A 21,562-nucleotide genomic window follows, 5' to 3' on the forward strand; every position below is an offset into this window, starting at 1 on the left:
TCTGTTGTTAATTTCTCTATTTATCTCTATGTGTTCATTCCTTCCAAGTTGGAAGCCTACCTCTAGAATGATTTGCCGCTCTCTCATCCAACCATAGAATTGGTTTTGGTTAAATGATGAGAGGAACTTGTACTCGTTGAAGCTTGATGAACCGGAGCCAGCTTCCTTGGTCTTTCTTTTCTTTGATGAAGAGGCTCTTGGTGGTGCCATTGAAGTAAGGAGAGAGGGTTTTTGAAAGGGTGATGAGGGGTTAAAGAAATAAGCAAAGAGAGCAAAGCAAAGGTTTGTTCCAACGCCAAACTTAGGACTTGATTGTCCCAATCAAGATAATGATAATGAGGAGATCAAGAAAGAGAGGAAGCAAGAATGATAAAGGGGTTTGGTTGTAGTGTGGAAAAGGGATGGAAGGGGGAGTGGGATTTATAGGGGTGGGAAAAAGGGTCTGGAAGGTGGGAAATGGTGAAAGAATTGAATGTTTTCCCACTTGGGAGTGGCGCCTAGCGTGGGAAGAGGCGCCAACCCTTATCCCTTCAGCTTTCTTCGGAAGTTTAAGTTCCAAACTGTAAGTACACTTTGACTTCTTGACTTGATGAGCTATCATTCATGTGAGTTCCACCTCCTTCCAGAAATTACAATCCAAAAAATTCCATCAGTAAAAATGCTTCACATTTTCTAAATTGAAGAGCAATTAATGGGTGTCTTTTGGGACACCAAACTTAATTTCTTTGCATATAGTAAATTGGTTTTATCATTGGACTTTAATGTGTACATAATGAGTGGAATAAATTTAATTCTTTCACACTCTTCCACTTCCAATCCCTACGTACACAATAAAGAGGCCATTCATGCACTCACCAAATTACTAATTGCATTCAAACTTAAACCAAATTGGGCTTTCTGTGTGAATTTCCTATGGTGGTGGCCACACCAAACTTAATTTTTGGGCTTACTTCCAGGGTTAATTCAATTAAGTTTTGTTGTAAGCCTAAATTAAGTGGGTTAGTGGCCACACCAAACTGAGCTTTTTAGCTAGCTCTTCAACCCAATTAATCAACCTCACTCAGTGTTGTACTTCCAGCAAACTAAAAATAAATCAAAGAACTAATGACTAACTAACAACTAAAGCTGAAAATTAAACTATCTAAGTGAACAAACATAACTACTTCTAGAAATCATGAAATTGAAAGGATATAAATGTTGGGATGCCTCCCAACTAGTGCTTCTTTAACGTCACTAGCTTGACGATTCTTCCTCCTTACCTAAGGTTGTAGCTCACTCTCTGCTCATCCAATGAGTCCCCCAAGTAGTGCTTAAGCCTGTGGCCATTGACAGTGAAAGTCCTCTGTGTTTTGCCCTCTATAAGCTCTACATGACCATAGGGAGAAGCCTTTAGGATTGTGAAGGGTCCAAACTATCTTGACTTGAGCTTCCCTGGGAAAAACTTGAGTCTTGTGTTATATACAACATCACTTTTTGACCTTCTACAAACTCTCTTCTTATTAGCTTTTGATCATGCTATTTCTTTGTTTTCTCCTTGTTGATTTTGGCATTTTTATAGGCTTGAGTTCTGAATTCTTCTAGCTCATTGAGTTGTAGTAGTCTTCTTTTTCCAGCAACTTGATTGTCAAAGTTTAAAATCTTTAGAGCCCAAAATGCTCTATGTTCAAGCTCCACTGGTAGATGAAAAGTCTTTCCAAACACCAATTGGTATGGAGACATGCCAATAGGTGTCTTGAAAGCTGTTCTATAAGCCCATAGTGCATCATCTAGCTTCTTGGACCAATCCTTTCTTGAGTTCCCAACAGTCTTCTCAAGGATTCTCTTGAGCTCTCTATTTGAAATCTTAGCTTGACCATTGGTTTGTGGATGATATGGGGTTGCTACCTTGTGCTTGACACCATATTTTAGGAGGAGTGTCTCAAGTTGCTTGTTGCAAAAATGAGTTCTCCCATCACTTATAAGGGCTCTGGGAACCCCAAACCAGCTGAATATGTTCTTTCTCAAGAAGTTGATCACTACTTTATTATCATTTATTGGAGTAGCTATAGCTTCTACCCATTTTGACACATAATCCACAGCCACCAATATGTAATTGTTTGAGTATGAAGGTGGGAATGGTCCCATGAAATCAATCTCCCATACATCAAACAACTCCAACTCCATGATGAACCTCTGTGGCATCTCATTTTTCTTGGGTAGGTTTCCAGCTCTTTGACATTCATTGCACCTTGTCACCAACTCTTTAGCATCTTTGAATATTATAGGCCAAAAGAAGCCACATTGCAGTACGTTGGCGGCAGTCCTTTCTCCACTGAAATGTCCTTTATAACTAGATCCATGGAAATGCCAAAGGACCTCTTGTCTTTCCTCATGAGAAATACACCTTCTTAATTGATTAGCATCATTGATTAGCTTTCTCCTCATGTGTTTATTGATGTTGGTGGGTAGCTCTCCAATGGCCTTGAAATTGGCTATATCTGCAAACCAGGGGGATTTCTTAGATCATCATCAACTGCTCATCAGGAAAGCTCTCATTCACTGCAAGGTTGTGTGCTTCATCTTCTTCTAGTGGGATTCTTGATAGGTGGTCGGCCACCTTGTTCTCTGCTCCACTTCTATCCTTAATCTCAATGTTAAACTCCTGGAGTAGCAAGATCCACCTTATCAATCTAGGTTTGGATTCTTGCTTGGTCAACAAGTACTTAAGAACTGCATGGTCAGTAAACATAATGACTTTAGAACCAATGAGATATGATCTAAACTTATTAAATGCAAAGACTATAGCAAGGAGTTCCTCTCTATAGTGGTGTAGTTTTTTTTATTTTCATTAAGAACTTTGCTAGCATAGTATATGACATGCACTAGCTTATCTCTCCTTTGTCCTAAAATAGCACCCACAGTAAAATCTGATGCATCACACATCAATTTAAAGGGCAAATTCCAGCTAGGTGGTGCTATAATAGGTGCAGAGGAAAGTCTATTTTTAAGCTCATCAAAGGCTTGCATGCATTCTCTATCAAAGATAAAAGGTACATTAGAGACAAGCAAGTTACTTAGAGGTTTGGCAACCTTGAAAAATTTCTAATAAACCTTTTATAAAATCTAGCATGCCCCAAGAAAGTTATAATTGCTTTGACATTGCAAGATGGAGGTAACTTGTCAATTACTTCCACCTTAGCCTTGTCCACCTCTATGCCTCTTTTGGAGATCTTGTGACCAAGAACCACCCCTTCAGTGACCACGAAATGGCACTTTTCCCAGTTTAAAACTAGGTTGGTTTCTTGACATCTTCTTAGCACCAAGGCAAGGTGGTGCAAGCACTTAGAAATTGAATCATCAAATACAGAAAAGTCATCCATAAACATTTCAATAAACCTTTCAATCATGTCAGAGAATATGGAGAGCATGCATTTTTGGAATGTGGCAGGTGCATTGCACAATCCAAAGGGCATTCTCCTATATGCAAAGACACCATAATGACAAGTAAAGGAAGTCTTCTCTTGGTCTTTGGGGTCTACTACAATCTGATTGTAGCCTGAGTATCCATCCAAGAAAAAGTAATATTCATGTTCGACAAGCTGATGACAAGTCATCTTAGGCTATTTTCACAAGCCTTTTTCATTAGTTTTTACTTGGTTTTCATGCATTATTAGGCAATAAGTAAGTATTTGGATGAAAAATTCATGCTTGTCTTGATTCAATCAAACATTGTAAATTTTGTGCATTTTCATGAGATTTATGCCATAATTACTTGTGTGCTAAGAATGAGGCAAATTTTTGTGACTATAGCAAAGCTTTGATGTATTTGTTTAGTTGATGATAGGTGGAAAGGAAGCTAAGAAAAGGGAAGGCAAAGAGACAAAAAGAAGGCCATGAAAAAAGGCAAAGGGAAGCAATGTTGGAGCCAAAGTTGGTGCTCCAACGTTGCTGGGAACGTTGCTCCCCACAGCCAGAAGGAGTATACTTCCAACAAGAATAACTTGAGCTACAGAGCTCTAAATGAGGTGATTTTAAAAACATTGGAAAGTAGGAATCGAGAGCTTTCCAAGCATATATGGCACTACATGGTGGACACAAATATTGAGGGAGAAAACTGCTCAGAAAAGTGCATAAACAAACATGTTACCAACCTGTAGTAAGGCCAGCTGACCTCTGCACCTTCGACGGAGTATAACTCGAGCTGTAGAGCTCCAAATGATGTGCTTCCAATGACATTGGAAAGTAGACATTTAGGACTTTCCAACAATATATAATAGTATGAGGGTGAACAACACGTTTGAGCTTCCGAATCTGGCAATGTTCCCAATGTTGGCGCAAACATTGGAGGTCCAACGTTGCATCCAACGTTGCACTTCGACTCCAGTGACCCTGTCCCCTTCAAAGGAGCATAACTTGAGTTGCAGATGTCCAATTGAAGTGATTCCCATTGGGTTGTTAAGCTGACATTCAGATCTTTCCAACCATATATAATTGTCTATAGTGGACATGAAATTTACAACGTTAACGAGAGGACAAAGTAACATCCCAAGGCTTGATGTGCAACATTCAGTTTCGAATTTGAAAATTTAGGATCCACGTGCACGCGTCAGTGACGCGCACGCGTGGATGTGCGAACGTTGGAGGTCTAACGTTGCCTCAAACGCTGCCTCCAACGTCCGTGATAAAATTTCAGAAATGGGAGTTAGGAATTTTGCATCGACACGTACGCATCAATGATGCATACGCGTAAACATACTTTTTCAACCCAACCACGCGCACGCGTATGGCACGTGCACGCGTCAAATGGCAAATTTGACCAGCGGAATAGGATTCCAGCGGTTCGTTAAGCTTGCCTATTAGGGGGTGGTTATCTGATTTTGCAGCAGTTCTCAAGAACCGCTGGCACAACCGCCACAAAACCCAGAAATAGCGTGGCAATGTTTAGAGTCGGTTTAAAACCGCCGTGATTTGCCCAATGATGAGCGGATAATTTGTACGCTTTTTGGCATTGTTTTTATTATGTTTTTAGTATGATCTAGTTAGTTTTTAGTATATTTTTATTAGTTTTTAGTTAAAATTCACTTTTCTGGACTTTACTATGAGTTTGTGTGTTTTTCTATGATTTCAGGTATTTTCTGGCTGAAATTGAGGGACCTGAGCAAAAATCTGATTCAGAGACTAAAAAGGACTGCAGATGGTGTTGGATTCTGACCTCCTTGCACTCGAAGTGGATTTTCTGGAGCTACAGAAGCCCAATTGGCGCGCTCTCAATGGCGTTGGAAAGTAGACATCCTGGGCTTTCCAGCAATATATGATAGTCCATACTTTGCCCAAGATTTTATGGCCCAAACCGGTGTTCAAAGTCACCATCAGAATTTCCAGCGTTAAACGCCGGAACTGGCACAAGGATGGGAGTTAAACGCCCAAACTGGCATAAAAGCTGGCGTTTAACTCCAAGAAGAGTCTCTACACGAAAATGCTTCAATGCTCAGCCCAAGCACACACCAAGTGGGCCCGGAAGTGGATTTTTATGTCATTTACTCATCTCTGTAAACCCTAGGCTACTAGTTCTCTATATATAGGACCTTTTACTATTGTATTTTCATCCTTTGGATATTTGAATCTTTGGATCTTTGAATCTTTGGATTATTTTAGATCCTTTGATCATCGGGAGGCTGGCCATTCGGCCATGCCTAGACCTTGTTCTTATGTATTTTCAACGGTGGAGTTTCTACACACCATAGATTAAGGTGTGGAGCTCTGCTGTACCTCGAGTATTAATGCAATTACTATTGTTCTTCTATTCAATTCAGCTTGTTCTTGTTCCAAGATATCACTTGTTCTTCAACTTGATGAATGTGATGATCCGTGACACTCATCATCATTCTCACCTAAGAACGTGTGCCTGACAACCACCTCCGTTCTACCTTAGATTGGGTGGATATCTCTTGGATTCTTTAATCGGAATCTTCGTGGTATAAGCTAGAATTGATGGCGGCATTCAAGAGAATCCGGAAGGTCTAAACCTTGTCTGTGGTATTCTGAGTAGGATTCAATGATTGAATGACTGTGACGAGCTTCAAACTCGCGATTGTGGGGCGTTAGTGACAGACGCAAAAGAATCACTGGATTCTATTCCGACATGATCAAAACCGACAGCTGAATAGCCGTGCCGTGACAGGGTGCGTTGAACATTTTCACTGAGAGGATGGGAGGTAGCCACTGACAACGGTGAAACCCTACATACAGCTTTCCATGGAAAGGAGTAAGAAGGATTGGATGAAGACAGTAGGAAAGCAGAGAGACGGAAGGAACACAGCATCTCCATACGCTTATCTGAAATTCCCACCAATGAATTACATAAGTATCTCTATCTTTATCTCTATGTTTTATTCATCATCCATAACCATTTGAGTTTGCCTGACTAAGATTTACAAGATGACCATAGCTTGCTTCATACCAACAATCTCTGTGGGATCGACCCTTACTTGTGTAAGGTTTATTACTTGGACGACCCAGTACACTTGCTGGTTAGTTGTGCGAAGTTGTGATGAATAGTTGAGATTACAATTGTGCGTACCATGTTGATGGCGCCATTGATGATCACAATTTCGTGCACCAAGTTTTTGGCGCCATTGCCGGGGATTGTTGAGTTTGGACAACTGATGGTTCATCTTGTTGCTTAGATTAGGCATTTTTCTTCAGAGTTCTTAAGAATGAATTCTAGTGTTTCAAGGTGATGTTCTTATCATCACCAAAGCTGATTGATCTTCATCAATTTAGCTCTTGAATGCAATGTCCTGCTGAAGCTTGGCTAGCCATGTCTAATTCCTTTAGACTGAAGCTTTAGACTAACATTGCATGATTCCTGGAATTCTCATTAAGAATTTTGATACCTTTATTTTCTTTTTCCACTTAATTTTCGAAAAAAATCCAAAAATATTTCTTGTTTGAGTCTAGTGTTTCATATTTAGTTTGGTGTCAATTGCATATTTCTGTTCTTCTTGCATTCATTCATGTGTCTTAAGTGATCTTCAAGATGTTCTTGATGATTTCATTGCTCTGATCTTTAAATTCTCTTGACTTGAGTGTTTTGTGTTTCTCATATGCATTCTCATTTTGTTAGTGTCAGTAGTATACAAACTGCTAAGTTTGGTGTCTTGCATGCATTGTTATTTGATCTTAGTTGCATTTTGATTGTTCCTCATTATTAAAAATCCAAAAAATTTTTAATTTGTGTCTTTTCAAGTCAATAATACAGAGAATTGAAGATTCAGAACATACAGCAGAGGAATCACACAGAAAAAGGCTAGGCGTTCAAAATGCCCAGTGAAGAAGGCAGACTGGCGTTTAAACGCCAGCCAGGGTGCCTGGCTTGGCGTTTAACGCCCAAAAGGGTAGTGGTTTGGGCGTTAAACGCCAGAATGTGCACCATTCTGGGCGTTTAACGCCAGGATGGAACAAGAGGGAAGATTTTGTTTTCAAATCAAATTTTTTTTAAGTTTTCAAAATCAAATCTTTTTCAAATCAAATCTTTTCAATCAAATCTTTTTCAAAATTAAATTCTTTCCATTTTCAAAGATAATTGCTATCAATTAATGATTTGATTCAACATTTCAAGAATGTTGCCTTTTCTGTTGAGAAAGGTTTAATGTTTAGATCATATCTTTTCTTGTTAGCCAAGTTATTAATTTTCAAAATCAAATCTTTTTAAAATGTTTTTCAAATCATATCTTCTCAATCACATTTTTCTTAAAACCAATCATATCTTTTTAATCACATCTTTTTCAAAATAGTTTTCAATCATATCTTTTTTATTTTCTAATTTCAAAATCTTTTTCAAAAATCACTTGATTTCTTTTCTATTCTTGGTTTTCGAAAATCAATTAAAGTTTTTCAAAATGTTTTTAAAATCTTTTTAATGTTTTCGAAAATTTCTTCCCCTCTTCTCACATCCTTCTAATTATGGACTAACACTCATCCTTAATGCATAATTCGAACTCCATCTTTTCTTGATAAGTTCGAATTTTCTACCTCTTCCTTCCATTTTTCTTTTCCTCTGACACCTCAAGGAATCTCTATACTGTGACATAGAGGATTCCATATTTCCTTGTTTTCTTCTCCTTCATATGAGCAGAAGCAAAGACAAAAGCATTCTTGTTGAGGCTGATCCTGAACCTGAAAGGACCTTGAAGCGAAAGCTAAGAGAAGCTAAGGCACAACTCTCTGTAGAGGACCTAACAGAAATCTTCAAAGAAGAAGAACCCATGGCAGCCGAAAACAACAACAATGCCAACAATGCAAGGAAGGTGCTGGGTGACTTTACTACACCCATTCCCGACTTCTATGGGAGAAGCATCTCTATCCCTGCCATTGGAGCAAACAACTTTGAGCTTAAGCCTCAATTAGTTTCTCTAATGCAACAAAATTGCAAGTTCCATGGACTTCCATTGGAAGATCCTCATCAGTTTTTAGCTGAATTCTTGCAAATCTGTGACACTGTCAAGACTAATGGGGTTGACCCTGAGGTCTACAGACTTATGCTATTCCCCTTTGCTGTAAGAGACAGAGCTAGGATATGGTTGGACTCACAACCTAAAGAAAGCCTGAACTCTTGGGAAAAGCTAGTCAATGCCTTCTTGGCAAAGTTCTTTCCACCTCAAAAATTGAGTAAGCTTAGAGTGGAAGTCCAAACCTTCAGACAGAAGGAAGGAGAATCCCTCTATGAAGCTTGGGAAAGATACAAACAATTAATCAGAAAGTGTCCCTCTGATATGCTTTTTGAATGGAGCATCATAGGTATTTTCTATGATGGTCTCTCTGAACTATCCAAGATGTTTTTTGATAGCTCTACTGGAGGATCTCTTCATCTGAAGAAGACGTCTACAGAAGCTCAAGAACTAATTGAAATGGTTGCAAATAACCAATTCATGTACACTTCTGAAAGGAATCCTGTGAACAATGGGACAAATCAGAAGAAAGGAGTTCTTGAGATTGACACTCTGAATGCCATATTGGCCCAGAACAAAATATTGACTCAGCAAGTCAATATGATTTCTCAAAGTCTGTCTGGAATGCAAAATGCACCAGGTAGTACTAAGGAGGCTTCATCTGAAGAAGAAGCTTATGATCCTGAGAATCCTTCAATGGAAGAGGTGAATTACATGGGAGAACCCTATGGAAACACCTATAATCCTTCATGGAGAAATCATCCAAATCTCTCATGGAAGGATCAACAGAGACCTCAACAAGGTTTCAACAATAATAATGGTGGAAGAAACAGGTTTAGCAATGGCAAGCCTTTTCCATCATCTTCTCAGCAATAGACAGAGAGTTCTAAGCAGAACACCTCTGACTTAGCAACCATGGTCTCTGATCTAATCGAAACCACTCAAAGTTTCATGACTGAAACAAGGTCCTCCATTAGAAACTTGGAGGCACAAGTGGGTCAGCTGAGCAAGAAAATTACTGAACTCCCTCCTAGTACTCTTCCAAGCAATACAGAAGAAAATCTAAAAGGAGAGTGCAAAGCCATCAACATGGCCGAATTAGGAGAGGAGGAAAAGGCAGTGAACGCCACTGAGGAAGACCCCAATGGACGTCCACTGGCCTCCAATGAGTTCCCCAATGAGGAACTTTGGGAATCTGAGTCTCAAAATGAGACCATAGAGATTCCATTGGATTTACTTCTGCCATTCATGAGCTCTGATAAGTATTCTTCCTCTGAAGAGGATGAGTATGTCACTGAAGAGCAAGTTGCTAAATACCTTGGAGCAATCATGAAGCTAAATGACAAGTTATTTGGAAATGAAACTTGGGAGGATGAACCCCCTTTGCTCACCAAAGAACTGGATGACTTGTCTAGGCAGAAACTACCTCAAAAGAGACAAGATCCTGGGAAGTTTTCAATACCTTGTGCCATAGGCACCATGACCTTTAAGAAGGCTCTGTGTGACCTAGGGTCAAGTGTAAACCTCATGCCTCTCTCTGTAATGGAGAAGCTAGGGATCTTTGAGGTGCAAGCTGCAAAAATCTCACTAGAGATGGCAGACAACTCAAGAAAACAAGCTTATGGACTTGTAGAGGATGTTCTGGTAAAAGTTGAAGACCGTTACATCCCTGCTGATTTCATAGTCCTAGAGACTGGGAAGTGCATGGATGAATCCATCATCCGTGGCAAACCCTTCCTAGCCACAGCAAAGGCTGTGATTGATGTTGATAGAGGAGAATTGATCATTCAAGTGAATGAAGAATCCTTGGTGTTTAAGGCTCAAGGATATCCCTCTGTCACCATGGAGAGGAAGCATGAAGAGCTTCTCTCAAAACAGAGCCAAACAGAGCCCCCACAGCCAAACTCTAAGTTTGGTGTTGGGAGGCCACAACCAACTTCTAAGTTTGGTGTTGAACCCCCACATTCAAACTCAAAGTTTGGTGTTGGGAGGTTCCAACATTGCTCTGAGCATCTGTGAGGCTCCATGAGAGCCCTCTGTCAAGCTACTGACATTAAAGAAGCGCTTGTTGGGAGGCAACCCAATGTTATATTTTATCTATTTTTCTTTGTTATTTTATGTTTTCTGTAGGTTGATGATCATGAGAAGTTACAAAATCAATTGAAAAGGCAAAAATAGAAAGAAAAATAGAAAGAAAAATAGCACACCTTGGAGGAAGATCCTGCTGGCGTTTAAACGCCAGTAAGGCTAGCAGATGGGCGTTTAACGCCCAGTCTGGCACCATTCTGGGCGTTAAATGCCAGAAAGGAGCACCAGACTGGCGTTAAATGCCAAGAAAGGGCAAGAAGTTGGCGTTAAATGCCAGAAATGGGCACCTGCCCGGCGTTTAACGCCAGAATTGGCACAAAGAGCAATTTTGCTCGCCACTTGGTGCAGGGATGACTTTTCCTTGACACCTCAGGATCTGTGGACCCCACAGGATCCCCACCTACCCCACCACTCTCTCTCTTCTTCACCCATTCACCAATCACCTCAACACCTCTTCCCCAAAAAACCCTTCACCTATCAAATCCCATCTTTCTCTTCACCACTCACATCCATCCTTCATAAAACCCCACCTACCTCACCATTCAAATTCAAAACACTTTCCCTCCCAAACCCACCCTCCCATAACCAAAACCTAACCCTCCCCCCACCCCTATAAAAACCCATCTTCACTCCTTCATTTTCACACAACCTAAACACTACTTCTCCCCCTTTGGCCGAACCACAAAGCCATTTCCATCTCCTTCTTTTCTTCTTCTTCTACTCTCTTCTTTTCTCTTTTGCTCGAGGACGAGAAAACCTTTTAAGTTTGGTGTGGTAAAAGCATTGCTTTATTTTTCCATAACCATTTATGGCATCCAAGGCCGGAGAAACCTCTAGAAAGAGGAAAGGGAAGGCAAAAGCTTCCACCTCCGAGTCATGGGAGATGGAGAGATTCATCTCAAGGGTGCATCAAGACCACTTCTATGAAGTTGTGGCCTTGAAGAAGGTGATCCTCGAGGTCCCTTTTAAACTCAAAAAGAGTGAATATCTGGAGATCCGACATGAGATCCGAAGGAGAGGTTGGGAAGTTCTTACCAACCCCATTCAATAAGTCAGAATCTTAATGGTTTAAGAGTTCTATGCCAATGCATGGATCACCAAGAACCATGATCAAAGTGTGAACCCGGACCCAAAGAATTGGCTTACAATGGTTCGGGGGAAATATGATTTTTCAGAACCATGATGCAAGGAGATGAACACCCATACACTAGAAGGGTCAACTTTGATCAAAGGTTGGACCAAGTCCTCACAGTCATTTGTGAAGAGGGCGCCCAATGGAAGAGTGATTCAAGAGGAATGCCGGTTCAACTGAGAAGGCACGACCTCAAGCCTGTGGCTAGGGGATGGTTGGAGTTTATCCAACGCTCAATCATTCCCACTAGCAACCGGTCCGAAGTTACTATAGACTGGGCTATCATGATTCATAGCATCATGATTGGAGAAGAAATAGAAGTTCATGAGGTTATATCCCAAGAACTTTATAAGGTGGCGGACAAGTCCTCTACCTTGGCAAGGTTAGCCTTCCCTCATCTCATTTGTCACCTCTGTTATTCAGTTGGAGTTGACATAGAGGGAGACATCCCCATTGATGAGGACAAGCCCACCACTAAGAAGAGGATGGAGCAAACAAGAGACCCCTCTCATCATCAAATCCCTGAGATGCCTCAAGGGATGCACTTTCCTCTACAAAACTATTGGGACAACTAAGGGTGGAGCACCAAGAACATTCCATCCTCCTCCATGAAATAAGAGAAGATCAAAGAATCATGAGAGAGGAGCAACAAAGACAAGGAAGAGACATTGAGGAGCTCAAGCACTCCATAGGATCTTCAAGAGGAAGAACAAGCCACCATCACTAAGGTGGACCCGTTCTTTAATTTCCTTGTTCTTTATTTTTCTATTTTTCGAAAATTATGCTTATGTTTAGCTATGTTTGTGTCTTGTGATCATTAGTGTCTTAGTGTATATGCCTTAAAGTTATGAATGTCCTATGAATCCATCACCTTTCTTGAATGAAAAATGTTCTTAATTGAAAAAGAAAAGAATTGCATGAATTTTGAATTTTATAACAGATTAATTATTTTGATGTGGTGGCAATACTTTTGTTTTCTGAATGTATGCTTAAACAGTGCATATGTATCTTGAATTTGTGGTTCATGAATGTTGGCTCTTGAAAGAATGATGAAAAAGGAGACATGTTACTGAGGATCTGAAAAATCATAAAAATGATTCTTGAAGCAAGAAAAAGCAGTGAATACAAAAAAAAATTTCGAAAAAAAAAGAAAGAAAAAGAAAACGAAAAAAAAGAGAGAAGAAAGAAAAAGAAAGAAATGAAGTTGTGATCCAAGGAAAAAAGAGTGTGCTTAAGAACCCTGGACACCTCTAGTTGGGGACTCTAGCAAAGCTGAGTCACAATCTGAAAAGGTTCACCCAATTATGTGTCTGTGGCATGTATGTATCCAGTGGTAATACTGGAAGACAGAGTGCTTTGGGCCACGGCCAAGACTCAATAAGTAGCTGTGTTCAAGAATCATCATACTTAACTAGGAGAATCAATGACACTATCTGGATTCTGAGTTCCTAAAGAAGCCAATCATTCTGAATTTCAAAGGATAGAGTGAGATGCAAAAACTGTTCAGAGGCAAAAAGCTAAAAGCCCCGCTCATCTAATTAATACTGATCTTCATAGATGTTTTTGGAATTCATTGCATATTCTCTTCTTTTTATCTTATTTGATTTTCAGTTGCTTGAGGACAAGCAACAATTTAAGTTTGGTGTTGTGATGAGCGGATAATTTGTACGCTTTTTGGCATTGTTTTTAGTATGTTTTTAGTATGATCTAGTTAGTTTTTAGTATATTTTTATTAGTTTTTAGTTAAAATTCACTTTTCTGGATTTTACTATGAGTTTGTGTGTTTTTCTATGATTTCAGGTATTTTCTGGCTGAAATTGAGGGACCTGAGCAAAAATCTTATTCAGAGACTAAAAAGGACTGCAGATGCTGTTGGATTCTGACCTCCCTGCACTCGAAGTGGATTTTCTGGAGCTACAGAAGCCCAATTGGCGTTCTCTCAAAGGCGTTGGAAAGTAGACATCCTGGACTTTCCAGCAATATATGATAGTCCATACTTTTCCCAAGATTTGATGGCCCAAACCGGTATTCAAAGTCACCATCAGAATTTCCAGCGTTAAACGCCGGAACTGGCACAAGGGTGGGAGTTAAACACCCAAACTGGCATAAAAGCTGGCGTTTAACTCCAAGAAGAGTCTCTACAAGAAAATGCTTCAATGCTCAGCCCAAGCACACACCAAGTGGGCCCGGAAGTGGATTTTTATGTCATTTACTCATCTCTGTAAACCCTAGGCTACTAGTTCTCTATATATAGGACCTTTTACTATTGTATTTTCATCTTTTGGATCTTTGAATCTTTGGATTATTTTAGATCCTTTGATCATCGGGAGGCTGGCCATTCGGCCATGCCTAGACCTTGTTCTTATGTATTTTCAACGGTGGAGTTTCTACACACCATAGATTAAGGTGTGGAGCTCTGCTGTACCTCGAGTATTAATGCAATTACTATTGTTCTTCTATTCAATTCAGCTTGTTCTTGTTCCAAGATATCACTTGTTCTTCAACTTGATGAATGTGATGATCCGTGACACTCATCCTCTTTCTCACCTATGAACGTGTGCCTGACAACCACCTCCGTTCTACCTTAGATTGGGTGGATATCTCTTGGATTCTTTAATCGGAATCGTCGTGGTATAAGTTAGAATTGATGGCGGCATTCAAGAGAATCCGGAAGGTCTAAACTTTGTCTGTGGTATTCTGAGTAGGATTCAATGATTGAATGACTGTGACGAGCTTCAAACTCGCGATTGTGGGGCGTTAGTGACAGACGCAAAAGAATCACTGGATTCTATTCCGACATGATCGAGAACCGACAGCTGAATAGCCGTGCCGTGACAAGGTGCGTTGAACATTTTCACTGAGAGGATGGGAGGTAGCCACTGACAACGGTGAAACCCTACATACAGCTTGCCATGGAAAGGAGTAAGAAGGATTGGATGAAGACAGTAGGAAAGCAGAGAGACGGAAGGAACACAGCATCTCCATACGCTTATCTGAAATTCCCACCAATGAATTACATAAGTATCTCTATCTTTATCTCTATGTTTTATTCATCATCCATAACCATTTGAGTTTGCGTGACTAAGATTTACAAGATGACCATAGCTTGCTTCATACCAACAATCTCTGTGGGATCGACCCTTACTCGCGTAAGGTTTATTACTTGGACGACCCAGTACACTTGCTGGTTAGTTGTGCGAAGTTGTGATGAATAGTTGATATTACAATTGTGCGTACCATGTTGATGGTGCCATTGATGATCACAATTTCGTGCACCACCCAACAATGATCCACACAAAATGCTCGGCAGTTTGAAACCGCTGCTGTTTAATGGCCACGGTTTTGTTCAAATGTAATGACCGGTGGTTTGAAAATGCTGCTGTTTAACGGCCACTGTTTTCAAATAAAACTGGCGCTATCTCCTAACCTGATTTTTCAAATTTCTAACGGCTATGTCGCAACCGCCGCTATTTTCCGGTTAAATGGCCGCAAAAATATTGTATTGTACACTGGCAATCAATGCTCTTTTTTATTTTAATGTACAATTTTTTTTTTGTTTTTGAATCCTTCTTAATATGCAAGGTAAACGACAATAGCAAAACCATTAATTTAATTGATATAATTATCTGAATATCAATAAAGTGTACTCCTTACTAAGAGTTGCATAATCAACACCAAAAAAGTGTATATCTAAAAGAAAAAAGGGTTCTACTATCCTAAGATCTACTTTCTATTCTAACCCTCCAACACACTCATCCATGCGGCGACGTCTGATGGTAGCTTCCCACCTTGCCCTTGAAGTAGACATATCAAAGCACTCTCCATTGCCTATATCCTGACCTTCCCAGCTGCTACTTCATCCTCCACTGTCTGTCTTTTTATCTTCTCGGCTGCTACTCCATCCTCCACTGCCTGTCTTTTAGTCTTCTCAACTGCTACTTCATCCTCCACTATCTTTCTTTTCAATTTCTCTGCTGCCAGCTCTGCTTGTAGTTCAAGTAGCACCCTTTGGGTCTCTTCCCTTTCAAAATCATTGCTCGGCTAATGGGAATTCATACCGAAGACTTGACTAGAAGTGGGCCCCAACCCCATGCCACGCACCCTACCCGGGTGTTCCTTTCCGAGAGCTTGAGCAAGTGAATCATTTTGAGACAACAGTCTAGAAGATTCATCATGTTGCTCAATAGCCTCAATTCTTTCCTACACACATAGATAAGCAATTATAAGCATTTATTAGTTAGTCGCTAACTGCATAGACTTCCAATAAAATTTAAAAAACTAAAACATGGGAGAAACTACTTCCCAATTCTCAATACATTACTTACTCCAATAGTCCAAGCTGCATCATGGACATACGAGTCATTAGCTCTTTTGTGCGTTAAGAGATACAACTCTCCTCTACTAACTCTCTTCCCTTGTCGTTCTGACTGTACTAATAATGATGACAAAGTGAATAAGTAGAGGAAGAGATAGTCCAAAAACATTCTCAAAAATAGATTACCTTTTCTTCTCCGAACCTTGCAAAGCTTTTCGATCTGCCAGTGTGGGTGTAAAGCTACTTTGATCGATTCTCAGCATTTTTCTTACACTTATCCTGTCATGCCATCAAATAAAGAGTTACTAAACACTAGTTCTGACTAACTCAATGTGACATAAATAGACTTTTTCTACTATGAAACAAAACTATATTACATGTGTCTCTTTGCTATTGCGATAATCGAGAAACCATCTCCAATGGTCCGTAGTAATTCTATCTGGGTGGTTTTTAATATTTTCTTCAAGTGAAAGTTCTGAGTCATAGCAGTGATGGTATAATCTGTTCCTCGTTTCCTTCCAAGCCCTTCCTAGCATTTTAAATATTATACGCTTGACAATTCCTCTACTATCTTCTTCAAAATGGAACATTTCCTGCAATATTAATATTAAGTTACCAGTAGTGTTCAAATTATGAGTCTGGAAAGGTACGAAAAAAATAACATTTTACCTTTACACATTCATTATAGACCTTGTCCTTAGTGTGAACCTTTCTCCGGTCCTTCTCGCAGATTGGAAATTTGGTGTAGTCAGATCCTAGCAATCCCATAACGCCGCTCAGTAGACCTGCTTCATCCCCAACTGGTTGCAGTGCACTGTTAAACCTGAGTACGATCTTTCTTCCGTTAGGTGGCTTCATAGCTTCCTTCACACTCAGTTTGACCTGTTTGATTGTGCCATCGGGTTCTGTAAAATATATTTATTCTATGTTAGTTACCATTGGAGCCAAGCTGCGATGACATCATAGGAAAATAGTTGAATAAAAAATAGAATTAAATAAATTCTTTTATTCCAATTATTTTAACATCCCAAAATTCAGTGGTCTTGCGTCTCTTGCGCTTCTAAGCATCCGATGCAGCAAACAGGTTATCAACATGTTGGTCAAGAGAATCTACCTCATCTGCCTATGGGTATAAGTCTTTGGCATCTGGCTCCGAGTTTTGAACATCATTCGTGCAAGCCTGTGGAGCAGGCAGTAGTTCACTGTGGGGCGGATGAAAGGGGCGTAAAGACGATGATGCGGGGGAACTACTGCCACCGGGCAGCAAAATTCGGCAGTCCGCTCTCTGTGAAGTTAAAGCCGCATGAAATCATACTTGAGGCTGCTGACATGTTGTGTCTACATGGGTTTCTTCGTAAAACGACCTACCCGGGGTATCTTTCCTAACTGCATTCAGATTAAAACAAAGTAATAATAATTAATATATAGATAATAATATTTATTAACATGCAAAAAGGACACTGGCATACCCCAGTTACTATTAATTAAACTCGGGTATTTATGACATATTGATACTACATAATTTATAATATGAGACCAAAGACCGCAGTTAAGGATGATAATAGACAATTTAATAAGAATTATAAAATACACTAACAACTAAAGGTATTAATAAGTAATGATAGTTATGGTAAATTAATATCATGTGATACTAAGCTTACTTGGTATATAGAAATTATGCCCAAATTTGTGGTCTAGAATACACTACCAACTCGTTCCTATTGCATTTCTATATATCATCATATAGATCATTATATTAATGGTAGGATATAGCGTGTCATCACCACACAACATACATACATATAAACTATGATAAGAATAATATATAGCGTGTGCAATTCACAATTCAATAATTCATTCCAAGCTCATATATGGATTAGGAGAGTACATGAGTACATGAGTTGCCAGACTCTATTAACAAAGAAATCAAAGTTGGGTATAAAAAGGTTAACCATTGATGTATTCACAATTTCTCTATAATGCCTAGAATCATCATATAATATTCTAGACTATTGGAAGTTAATTTTAGGCTTGAGACTTAGGAGTAGCATGTTTAACAATAAGAAAAATATCATGTTTAGTTATAATAAAATTAAGTTCGATAAAAGTTGCAATCAATGTGTTGAACCAAGTTCTTGGAGCTCGTTACATTTGTAGGCCTCAATACTAGAATATAAATTTGGATAATCAAACATGAATTTTTATGGATAATCAATTTAATCAAAGATTAGGAGAGTACATGAGTTGAGAGACTCTATTAACAAAGAAATCAAATTTGGGTATAAAAAGGTTGACCATTGGATATAATTCATTCCAAGCTCATATATAAGTTAGGAGAGTACATGAGTATATGAGTTGAGAGACTCTATTAACAAATAAATCAAAGTTGGGTATAAAATGGTTAACCATTGATGTATTCATAATTTTTCTATAATGCCTAGAATCATCATAATATTCTGCACTATTGGAAGTTAATTTTAGGCTTGAGACTTAGGAGTAGCATGTTTAACAATTAGAAAAATATCATGTTTAGTTATAATAAAATTAAGTTCGATAAAAGTTGCAATCAATGTGTTAAACCAAGTTCTTGGAGCTTGTTACATTTGCAGGCCTGCTATAAATTTGGATAATCAAACATGAAATGTTATGGATAATCAATTTAATCAAAGATTTGATAAGATTGCTAAGGGTTCCATCAAGTCTAATGACTTGTTGGTTGCTAATTATGACAAGTTATACTACTGTCGAGGAAGGGAACCTTACATACTAATTAGGGTAATCCATAGCTGTGATATTGGAGAGTTGAAAGTTGACTACTAAATGCAAACTAAACGTATTGGATCTATCTTACCTTATTTCTATGTTAACGACGTTACAAGTCATTGCAAAATTTGGACTATGAAAATTGATTGCAAGAAATTTCTATGACTTGGGTGATTTTTCCGCATGAAAAAAAGTGAAAGGCTCCTAAAAGAAGTGGAAGGCTCCTATATGGTAAGTGGGGAGTCGGAGACTTGAGAATCGTGATAATGGGTTTAGCATTAATAGCATTGAATAAGATGGATGCTGTGAATATTGAAGGGAGGAACTAGGATTAAGGGTGCTTACCTGCAGCGGGATGACTAGATTAAGGGTGAAAAAAGAACCACCGGGGATCGGGCAATGAGAGAAGGGGCTCCAAGACGCTGGCTTGCCGCAGAGACAGACATGGAGGAGAGGAACCAGGACGAAGCAAGCTTCCTAGTGATTCGACAATATGAATGCCATAGTATTAGGGAAAAAATAAGGATTTATGGTAGTGGCGGTTGCTTCTCTGATTTGAAATTTAAGTTTTTTTTGTTATTTTTTTAAAAGTATTATTAGTATTAATAAAAAAATTACAAAAAAATAAATACTTAACGAATATATTATTTTGTTAAGCATATATTATTTTGTAATTTTTTAAGAATATTATTGGTTGTTAAGACAAAAAAATTATAAAAAAATATATACTTAACGAAAAATTACCAATTTATATATATAACAATATCTTATTTTTATAATCATGGTTACCAAAATCTTAATCAAAATTCAATCTCTAAGATTTATTTTTAAAATATATATGTTTACTGTTGGATAGTGTTATATTCTTAATTTACTTGAAAGTAAATTTAAATAAGAAAATAAAAAAAATTTTCTAATTAATATCATAATGTTATTACTAATATATAGATCATAATACTACTTATAATAATAATAACAATAATAATCATAATAATAACAATTATTGTAACGGTGATACTAATATTTTTTACAGTTATAATATAATACTATTCACTAATTATAAATTAATATGAGTGCATTAATTTGATTTAAAATAAATTAGTAAATTATTTGGATAAATTAAACTATTTCGCATTTTAGGTTATGATTGCAGTGTGTAACTATAGATCTTAATTAATCAATTCATGCCTATTAATTAATTCATGTCATTTTGCCAATATGATAGTCATGATTACAGAATGTAGTTCATTAAGCAGTTTCACCACCTGGGTTTATACATTTATATTTGTTTTACTTTAAAAACATATATATATATATATATATATATATATATATATATGAAAAATCGATAATATAAAAGTCTTGAATTTGTGCGAACCATTAATCAAACAAGTCACAATGTAAATTAATTCAAGAGATATATACTAATTTGAGATTAATCTCTTCCAAATTCATTGCTACTTCATCAAATTCAACATCCAAAGGAAAAAACACAAACAGTCACTTTGTTCAATTCAGTCCTAATATTTCATAAGATAAGTCAAATTAAAAATAAAAAGTTGAGTCATCAGATATCATTCTCCTCTGGAGTTTTATTGAGGTCAAAGGTTAGGATGGAAGGTTGGTGTCCTTTAAAGACAACCTCATCAAAACTATCTGGCACAACGTCCTCTTCGAGCATTGAATCCTGAACTATTTCGCCTGTCTCTTCCGGAACTTCTTGAGTCCTTTTCCGAGCCAAACCTGACGGATACACCATAGGCAATCAAGTTATTAGAATTTACAAATTTTACAATAACCAAGCATGATTAAGCTCCATATTATAAACTGCTGGTTTGGCTTACGTTCCTAAAGTTTTGTAAGACCTCTTTTTATAAGAGTGAATTCCTTCCGAGATGCAATTTCAAGTTCAACATTCAGATTATTCTTATAGCGTGCCTGCACAAATTTAATGAGGTTCCAGCTGAAAATGTGCAATAATTGGTAGCTAAAAGTCATCAACAACACTAATCAAAGGCACTTTCTAGGTACTTCGCAACATTTAATGCTTCACGTCAACTTAAGAACATGCCAAATGAACATCATGGTATCTTAGTAACTAATAAAGTACCATTCAGACACAATTATTTTCAGAACCAGCCAGATCAAACAGAAGTATAAATCAGGTATAGGTGTTCTATTCTAACTACAAATGAACATGCTAAGGACAATGAAATAAAATCTGGAAGGGGAATATAAGAAAGAAGAAAAAAAAGTACAAGATACAATAAGCATTAATAAAGTATGAAGCCATCCTGAATCTGATTGATAAAACAATAGTTCAAAATAAATTCCAAGAAAGATATCAAAATCATTCGATCACACAAAGTGCTAAACAGAAGAAAGGTTACAGGGGGTGATTTTTTTAGAGTATAAATAAGCTAATCTTAAATGTGTGAATAAATTAGAAATTTGTCTTGATGATTTTAGAATATGAAAATTTACTAATATATCTCCTACTTCAGCAAGTAAATTGTAAAATAAAATATGTATCCTTTCTAAAGCCTGATGCCAAGTGCATTCTATACCATATTCCACTTGTTCAATAGATACACAAATGACACTGTGCAAAATAAAGTATCAAATGGACATTTAAGTTAAAAAGTATACAATGCAAATGAAGCAATAACAGGTGCCAGCTGGCAAAGTAAAATTCTGTTCTTGGTTTTCAACTTTCTTCCTCCAAACAATCTCCTTAGAAAGTAAAAAGAATAAAAAATGAACAAACTAAGAGGAAAAGGGAACGACTTGAGGTATACTAAATTAAATTGCTATGATCCTGGCAAGTTTAAATAA

At 38.0% G+C, this 21,562-nt stretch overlaps 1 non-coding gene across 1 annotated transcript; it reads right to left on the minus strand.

The window, feature by feature from the left end:
* Nucleotides 1-8,651: 8,651 nt before the first annotated feature.
* Nucleotides 8,652-8,759, minus strand: LOC112704797 (small nucleolar RNA R71). The gene has a single exon (XR_003155404.1). It is a non-coding gene; the product is annotated as a small nucleolar RNA R71 (small nucleolar RNA).
* Nucleotides 8,760-21,562: the final 12,803 nt, after the last annotated feature.

Source organism: Arachis hypogaea, chromosome 7 (genome assembly GCF_003086295.3).
Source record: "Arachis hypogaea cultivar Tifrunner chromosome 7, arahy.Tifrunner.gnm2.J5K5, whole genome shotgun sequence".
NCBI lineage: Eukaryota > Viridiplantae > Streptophyta > Magnoliopsida > Fabales > Fabaceae > Arachis > Arachis hypogaea.